This window comes from Notolabrus celidotus, chromosome 11 (assembly GCF_009762535.1).
Source record: "Notolabrus celidotus isolate fNotCel1 chromosome 11, fNotCel1.pri, whole genome shotgun sequence".
Lineage (NCBI taxonomy): Eukaryota > Metazoa > Chordata > Actinopteri > Labriformes > Labridae > Notolabrus > Notolabrus celidotus.
Genome location: NC_048282.1, coordinates 18,579,477 through 18,588,812, shown reverse-complemented (window position 1 = coordinate 18,588,812; position 9,336 = coordinate 18,579,477). Strand labels below are relative to the sequence as shown.

Genomic DNA, 9,336 nt, shown 5'->3' with positions numbered 1-9,336 from the left:
CTTTGTTTGATTTTAAGTGCTTACATTCTGAATAAGCAATGTTATTGATTTATTTGTTGTCCAATATGTAAATCTTTCCAGCTTCCTGCTGAGCTGCACTTTCACTGCATCGTTTTAATCCTTCACCTTCTTTCCCTGAACAATGATGACAAGCCAGTATTGAAGACTTATCGTTGTGAATGAAGGCAGAAATAGTCAATCAAAGAAAATTGTGATCTCTTTAAATCACTTTACTTATTGGCTGAACTTTGAAAACTTCTGGTGTTAAAAACTCTGGATGAAAGAAAGTGATGTGTTCAATATTTCTTCACTAGAACTGCAGTCTTAAGATGTTTTTTTTTGTCCTGCAGCTTTATCCAGTACATGTTTGGTTTGAAAAATCAATAAACAAAAAGAAATGTTTAATATACAAGAAGGAGAGATGCCTCGCTGGAGCTGCTGTTTGTCTCTATACCTCATCATGTTTCTGCTGCTCTCATCTCGCTGTCATCAACACACACGGGAAAAACAGCAACGTACAGAAATATGAAAATGCACATTCATTGCTCAAACCTACACACACACCCAAAACACACAAAAAGGCGTGTAGCAGCAGAAAGCAAAGGTTGGTTTAGGTGATTGTCTGGCAAGATGAGTCAGTTTGAGGGAATTTGCCTGCCATTCAAATCAGTGTAAAGGGGAATGAAAGACAGCAAAGTGACCTGGGAAACAAAGTTTGCATGGTGATATGGCTGCTAAGCTTCACACATGGTGTAAGGTTATTGTTGTGCTTCACCTGGGTGTGTACTTGTGTGTTAGTGTGTAAAGGTGTGAGTGTTTACTTAGGATGTGACAGGTCAGTATCATCATGCATGATTCATTTTGTTTGTCTTGTGGGAGTGAATGTGTGTTTTAGTGTTTGTTTGCGTGTGTGTGTGTGTGTGTGTGTGTGTGTGTGTGTGTGTGTGTGTGTGTGTGTGTGTGTGTGTGTGTGTGTGTGTGTTTGTGTACAAATGTCCACCCAGTGTCTCGGCCTAGGTGTCAATACCCCTGCCTCCCATTTCTTTTCTCACCCTGCTATCACCATGACAACCTCCTGACTCCGGTTCAGCTGCACACAGAAAATATTTCCCTCCCCTCCCCCTTCTACATGTTCATCCTCCTCACCCCATCCCCCCATACTCTCTCTCTCTCTCTCTCTCATCTATCTGAACTTTATAGTCTCTACCTTCATCTCCTGTCTCCTGAGTCCCCATCCCTTACTCTCTCTCCATCTCTTGCTGTCTTCAGTTCCCCTCTTCTGTCTACATGCTACCAACACTTAAAAGAGTTCCCCCTTCCCGACTGTCATCTTTGCAGAAAGTATTTTATTTACGCTCCTCTATCTCTTTCACTTCAGTTCTCTATTCTTTGCCCCCTGCTGATTGCCTCTCACTCTTTATATCAGTATGAAACTTCCCCTTTCTCTCTCCCTGAACTCATTCACCCCACCCCTACCTCCTAGTTTTCCTCTTCTCCTTCTTTATAGAAAGTTGCCTGTGGAACAGTGTCCTCCATCTGTGCTGTACTACATCTTCATTACGTTCAACCAACCTATATCATACACAATGCAATTACAGGTAGCATTCTATCAAACCCTGCCATCAACTTTTATCAAGCCCGGGAGAGAGAGACCTTCCAGTCCAAGGGGAAATTTGCAGTCTGGCAGTGCATCGATACAATCCCTCGACCTTAAGTGGCTGACTAACTCCCATCGCATCTGTTATCATTATCATCGGCAAACCATTTCTGTTCCGTAACTAAATCCAATCATTACCAATGGAGTCCGCAGTGGAGATCCATTTGAGGCGGAGCGGCTTTTGCTCTCCAACAGAGGAGGGCCAGGCTCCATCAAAGGCTGCAGCGTTATCTTAGGCACGCAGCCCTGTCTCAGCTGTAGACCCCCGTCTCTGCAAAATCCCCCCTCCCAGTACGTCGCCACAGAGCCCCGTCCACGCACTAGTGTGTAGCGGTGCAAAGAGATCAAGGACGTGACATTTTCCGGAACTCGCAGCAATTTTCAGGCGAGGCGCAAAATGAAAGAGAGTCAACTGACAACCTGTTCTGTCCCGCCCGTGTTTGCAGCTGTCTCGGTGTGAGTCTGTGTGCGTGTGCGTCATCTCCCGTCAGGCGTTTAAAGGAAGTGACAAATATATCTGGTGTTATATTATCTACTCCAGGAGGCAGACAGAGTGAATAAGCAAAAAAAAAAGTCAGGATGCTGTTTTATCTCCTCTCTATAAATAATGTTTTGCAGAGCTTCTCTTGCATCATCTTTTCTTTACCCCCCTCCACCTCCCCCAGGGTTTCTGCCCTGCACATAGAAGCCCCATCTGATGCCATAACTTCACCGCACTCTCTCAGATCTCTTTTTCTTCCAGTTTTGCTTCACTTATGAGCGATGACAGAAAGGATTTCACCACAATTCAAGCGAGAGGAGAGTGGGAGAGAAAAACAGATAGAAGGGCCACAGGGATGCAGTGGAAGCTTAGGTGACCTTTCCCTGTGGCTAAACAACCGGTTGATGAGCTTTTCATACAGAGTTAGACCAACAAGGTCTGACATTCCACATCTATACTGTAGACACATTACAAAGATGCTTGGGGCAAGAGCTGGATACTCTTGTTTATACTCCTACACTCTTATTCGTGAGCTACAAGACACACGAATATTCACCCTCACAAGGAGAAAATAGAACAGCAGCAGTATCCTTGTACACTTAATCCCCTGCCATAGTTGAAAATATCTAAATCATCTTCACCCCGTGATAGCATTGTTTAAAACGTGCTGATCATGCTGGTTTTTATGTAGGACACCCACACGGCATGTCAGCAACTCCTGCCAGTGAGCTCTTGCAGAACAAACACAGCTTTTGCATGACAACATTTCCCAGTACCTCAGACACTTTGACGTGATACGAACTGAAAGCAGAAAGTAGCTTTATTGGGAGAATCAGTATATTGTTGGGATCAGATCTATATAAGGCCACAAGCTGAGACACTTATGCAGCTGTTACCATTTTGTAACTGCGTGAGGTTGTGAGAGTTAGAAATGTTAGAATTTCCCAGTAGTTCTTAAGCTGGGTCACTCCAAAATGGAACATTAGGCGTTTTTTCGACCGCAACTAGGGACTTTATCCCTGAACTATGTGCGTTTCCACCGGAGAAACCAGGGTCTACATTTAGTTCAGGGGTAAATAATCTCCCCCCTGAAATACCCCTGCTTGGGGGGTAGTACTTTTCAAAGTTCCTGGGACTTTCAGTTGAACGTTACGGTGTTTGTGGAATTTACACAGTTGTTGAAACACAGAGGGAGTTCCTGGGAATGCATACTAGTTTAGTTTTTTATTAAGCTTTCAAAATATTATTAATTTTTTTTTTCCTCCATATGTCACTGGCCTGATTTGCACAATCTACCTGGGACTTCACCCTGGGGTCGAAACGCAGACAACAATGGGGGCACAGGAACCTTTTAGTTCTGGGGGCTAAAAGACCCCAGAACTCTTGGTTGAAATGCACCTATAACATGTTTTGCGAAAAGATAAATATCTTGTTGGCCGTTACGGGGAACCTGAGTGTGTGTTTGTGGAGCTGGGAAGGGAGCCACAGGATGCTCTCAAGAAATATTAATCAATGTTGTCAATGGACCAGGACATTGCCTAAAATGGACCAAGATGTGCCAAATATTGACTTGGTGTTCATGGAGACCATCACGTAGCCGAGATTGAATGACGTTCATCGTGAAGTGTTTAAAAGCTGTGTATTGTATCAAGTAAAGCAGAGCCTCAGAGTACCTATACAACAGCTTCTTCTGACACTTGTGGAGGCGGACGGGCCCCTGCAGGCAGACCAAGGGGCCAAAAACAGTGGGAAAAAGTGCGTACGACAGTCACACAGCTAGTAACAGCCCTGTCACTAATGTTTACCGTTAGATTGTTTGTCATCCCCCCCCCCCCCCTGTCTCAAACACAGGCTGGTCAAAACAGCGTTCAGCACAGTCATAAATAAAAGAGAGACTGTCTGGACTGCTGAAGGCGGATAGTCGCAGGGAAGAATGAAAAGATGGAGAGGAGATAAAAAAGAGAGTTATGAGTCCGTATAAAGATTGATGATATATGACAACTATTGAGTCTGAAGACATCACACCTTATGTCATCCTGTCAGTTTGGTCTGTGGGCAGTTCTACTTTTTATGTTTGGAGTTTTGTTTGTCACATTTAATGAGTGTCAGAGACTCACTAAGCACACAACCTGTGAAGATGCAGGTGAGCCGCATGTGTGTGTATCAGTGTGTGAATGTGTGTATGTACTTGGCAGGTGTGCATCTGCCCCTGTGCACACTGACATTTCAATCGCAACAGGATCTTTGTCCTTTACCCTCCCATTTCTCTCTCTTCCCCCCTGTATCTTTCTCTCCTCATCTTCCTACACTCCTCCCGTCTTAACCTCCACACTCTCACACTTTCTGCCCGTCACCCCAAGCAGGATCACACTTCAATGCTCAGTCAATATTATTAAAGATAACAAAATGCTTTCTCTCCCCTCTAGTATGCCACTTTCTCCCATGCTTCCTCTGCCACACCCATCTGTGCCAGGCCTGCAAAGAGGATGAGGTCTTTGCGTATGTGTATAATTACCTCCTTAAGCTTGTTAAAAATGTCCGGGCCCTGTGTCTGTTCTCTGCAGTCGCTCTCTTTATCTTCATGTGGTTTGTTTCCTGTGTTTCGTCTTTACTCAATTCATCCCCCTCCTTCCCCCAATGTGACATCTGCACCCCTGAATAAATCTATTTTCCCCTCTGTGTTGCTACTGTGTGTTCTCAGGGGATTGCACCTTTTATCTTTTCCTCGTATTAACAAGAAGCGTCACCCCATGTCTCCTTATCGCTTCCTGCTGCATTAGTCAGTCCTCTCCTCAGCAATGGATTTCAACAAATGATTTACAAAAACAGCAACACAATACTGTGCCCTGCAAGTTTCGCCACATAAACAGCATTGCTCAATTTTTCTTTCTGTGCAACAGAGCACGATGGCTGATGTAAACAGACATCTTAAAGCTAAATATAGAGTCTCATTATTGCAGCACGGGCACTGTGGGAGACTCCCTGTATAGCGCCATGCCCAATTACCTCTGATCAATTCAGAGAGCAAACTCAAACAACTTCAACACCAGCCTGATTTAAGAACACAAAGTCTGCATCAAGGAGAGGCTAACAAGAACAAACTCAGACACCCACCCTTTTTAGGTAGAGACTGTGTAACGGGCTACCATGGCCTAATTCCTTAAGGCTAAGAGCAGATAAGGACGGAGGGAGGGAGGGAGGGAGGGATGTGGTTCATACATTGTAAAAAAATTTAAAAAAAAAGGAAAGAAAAGAAACCCAGACAAATAAGTGAGTAACTTCTCTGTGCAAAGTCTCCTTGTCATGCAAATTATTTGCAACTTGGCCAAAGAAATATAATGAGATGGAGAGTCATTCCAAAACACACCAGGCTGACGACTCTCTGCTTCTCTAACAGAAATATGTTTAGAGGAATGGAATGTGGCAAAATTGAATAACAAAAATGAATTGAAATTAAATCAACATATACAAGACCAATAGTAACAGGTATAATTACAGTTTTTTTTGTAAGAAATAGGCTATGATAATCTTGGTGTATGTCATATTAATGTTGGGATTAAAGTCCTAATTTTTTTTTTTTTTAATGCTTCATCTGTACCCCTGCATGCGATGGGGAAATCTGATGAGGGTCATGGAAACACAGCTTTTGTAACTCATGAAAACAAACTTAGAGAGCAACTTTCTCTGAATTCTGTCTCCACTTTGTTTCTGACATTTATTTAATCCTTAACATTTTGTTTCTGAATCCCTCTCCTGCTGTCCATAATCGATTCTCTTCTCTGTGGCTCTTTTCTTACGATACTCTCTCTTTGTCTCCACGGCTCTTGTCTAGCATTACCCTGTTTTAACCTTGCCCGCCCCTCCTCTGCTCTCCTCCAGCCAGCGCCTGCATGCATGTGGTGGGTGGGTGTAGTGTGTAATAGGATGGCACAGTAGGTGAGATTAAATTAGGCCAGTGTATGGGGATTACAACCCACTCAAAACCTGATCTCCTCCTACTCTCTGTAATCCAACCCTAATGAATATATCATGGCTGACACAGCAGATAATGTGCCTGAGAGAAAACACAGTCACAACATCACCAAGATATGCAGACGAGACAAATACAGACAGACTGTTTACTTACATCACCTGCAGTACTCCAGGATGCTACGTCTGCTCAAGAGTGTTTCATGCCCCATTTATTTCAGTTATAGTTTATTCAAATACGTTTTTTGTGAGGGGAGCCAAGTGAAACAAAATCAATGCACTTCAATGTTAACTCCAGATAAATAAGCCTTTAATGGATCCAGAACACTATCAAGCAACACAATGTTCCTTTTAAGAGACGGATGTATTTCACTCAGTCAATGTCAAGAAAATTTAGTACAGTGCACCTGCTCGGATGACTAAAACCAAAATTGTTTTTGCCTGGCTTTTAACTTAACATACCAAGCACGCATTCCAAACTTGTGAAGGAACTTTGTAGACTTTCATTTATGTACAACTGAAGTCAACCTTTAACCAACTGAATTTGTACTTATCCAGCTTATCCAGGGAATAGCCATGCCCCGCCTTAAATTCTGATTGGCTTTATTGACCTAAGTGGCCACCCCAAAACCCTGAACAATGATTTGGTATTTGCCTCGTCAGTTGCAGTGCTTATGTCCTGTGAACTAAACTGTTTGGGCTGTGTTGCAAAAGGCTGCAAACAGCTTTTCAATGTAACATATTTTCCTTTTGTAAAATCTCTATATATAAGATATAAAATCATTTAGATGCTTTCATGTCAGTGGATATGAAAAAGTGGGGTAAAAATGCTATAATGTATGTTAATAAACTTAATGCCACCCCTGCAAAAGCTAGTGCCCCACTTTGGCCACCCCAGTCAAAAAGTCTGGCTCTGCCCCTGTTTGAGGGAACTTAAGGTGCATTTCGACCAAGAGTTCCGGGTTCTTTTAGCCCCCAGAACTACTTTCCCCGGAAATAAAAGGTTCCTGTGCCCCTGTTGTTGACTGCTAGATTATGTCAATCAGGCCAGTGACATATGGAGAAAAATATTTTGAAATCTTATTAAAAACTAAACTAGTATGCATTCCCAGGAACTCCCTCTGTGTTTCAACAACTGTGTAAACTCCACAAATACTGTTCCGTTCAACTGAAAGTCCCAGGAACTTTGAAAAGTACTACCCCCCAAGCAGGGGCTTTTCAGGGGGGAGATTATCTACCCCTGAACTAAATTTAGACCCTGGTTCCTCCAGTCAAAATGCATGTAGTTTAGGGGTAAAGTCCATAGTTCCAGGGTAAAGTTCCTACGGTGGAAAAACGCCTATACAGTTTCTCCATATCAACTCTTGGGTATGCTTCCATGATGCTTTACTGAATATGCTCTGGCATAAATCTCAATATTTCAATCCAGCCCAAGTTTCTGAGGGGCGAACAGAAACTACTGTCAGCTGCTTGACAGTGTGAATGCGTCACAGCTGAAATGCATGATAAACGTTGAGACAGCTTCATCAACCTTGGTCAAATAGTGACGTAAAGCTTTCACACAAGACTGCAGTTTAAAACTGGTATTCTTTTGACAATCTATCGAGCAAATAAATGTCAGAATGAACCATTTTCTCTGGCATATATTAAAAGAGAAAAAAAAGGAACAAAGATGAAAGCCATGCCAAGGACATTGAGAAGCACTGTCGAGGGGAAACTGACATGAAAAGAGTAAATTCCAACAGCAGTGAAAAAGCCCTCAGAAAGGCTTAGCAGAACAGTATGATGTAACCTAAAGCAAAGCAACAGGGCTGAAGTAGCCAACAGTACCGAGATACATCATGCCTCAGAGTTTCATTAAATATGCAGCTGGCCTCTCAGCAACAAATCAATAAATTAGTAAAGCAATGCTGTCTTGTACCATTAATACTCAGCCTGTGCATTGTAACCAAAACCAGATTGGTACAATAACACACAGTCCTCCAAACGGTCACAATATGGCCACTGCTGTAATAATGTCCAAAGAATAAATCAAATCAAAACATATGGCTGATATTCACTTTTAATTTTAAGTTTGCTTAATTTTTTCTATTCATGTTTCAAAAAGCAACCAATGGCAGCACAGGTAGATCAACCCCCTGCAGATGCTTTTTCATAGCTAGCTAACAGAATCAGGCTAAGCTATTATAACCTAAAATTACTACAATATAAAACTTTAATGTATCATAATAGTATGTAGTATGTTTGCTATGCAAAGACCAACAGATAATCTGGATAATTAGGTCAAATTTCTCAGGTTATTATCATTAAAGGATAATTACTGTAAGCTAACTGTTAGCTAATAGTTTAACCAGCATGCCACAAAATATTATGGCTTTTAATACAAATTAAGCCTATTTTTACTATTACTGCAGCTTTATATGGTTTCTCATCAAACCACATGGCCCTCTTCAAGTTTAAAATACGATTGGAATTCATTCAGAGCCATTGTATCAGCACTAACAATATCTCAAGAATGGTTTGCAGGGCTGCTGGTGGCCTAGCGGTCTAAGCGCCCCACGTACAGAGGATCCAGTCCTCGTCGCAGGGGTCGCCGTTTCGGCTCCCGGCGACCATTTCCTGCATGTCTTCCCCCGCTCTCTACTCCCCATATTTCCTGTCTCTCTTCAGCTGTCCTATAGAATAAATGCAAAGAGGCCAAAAATATAACCTTAAAAAAAAAAGAAAAAAAGAATGGTTTGCAACAAAAAAAAAAATGTTTTTCTATATGGCAAAACAAGCTAAAGCTATTAGCTTTCAATTTTTTTAATTTTGTTTTAGTTTTGTTAACATGCAATTAATTCAACTTAGACTTCAAAACTACAATCCAGCAATGTGCCATCAGACACTTGACATTATCGTTCACAAGTAAAAGGCAATAAACCAACACTAGTAGTCTATGTGATGTACAGTTAATCTTTTCATTGCAACATCTCATACTAGACACTGTTCATGATAAAACACACATGCACACAAATGCACAGAGCATCATCTTAGACGATCAACAGAACACTGCATAGAAGCACACAGAGGGTCAATTTAGTCCAATTATAGTCACTGGTGTGGAATAAGAGGTCTCTTTGACAGAGCTGACTGTGGTCCGGATGGAGTGACACGGAGGGGAATTCTCTGTTTCACTAAGACAAAGACATCATTTTGCCAGAAGACAGAAAAAGGAAAAGGACAGCAT

The 9,336-nt window shown here is 42.0% G+C and overlaps 1 protein-coding gene across 1 annotated transcript in view; it reads right to left on the bottom strand.

Moving 5' to 3' along the window:
- The window catches only part of l1cama (L1 cell adhesion molecule, paralog a), a 52,971-nt gene that overhangs the window by 26,842 nt on the left and 16,793 nt on the right, over nucleotides 1–9,336 (bottom strand). The window lies entirely within an intron of this gene.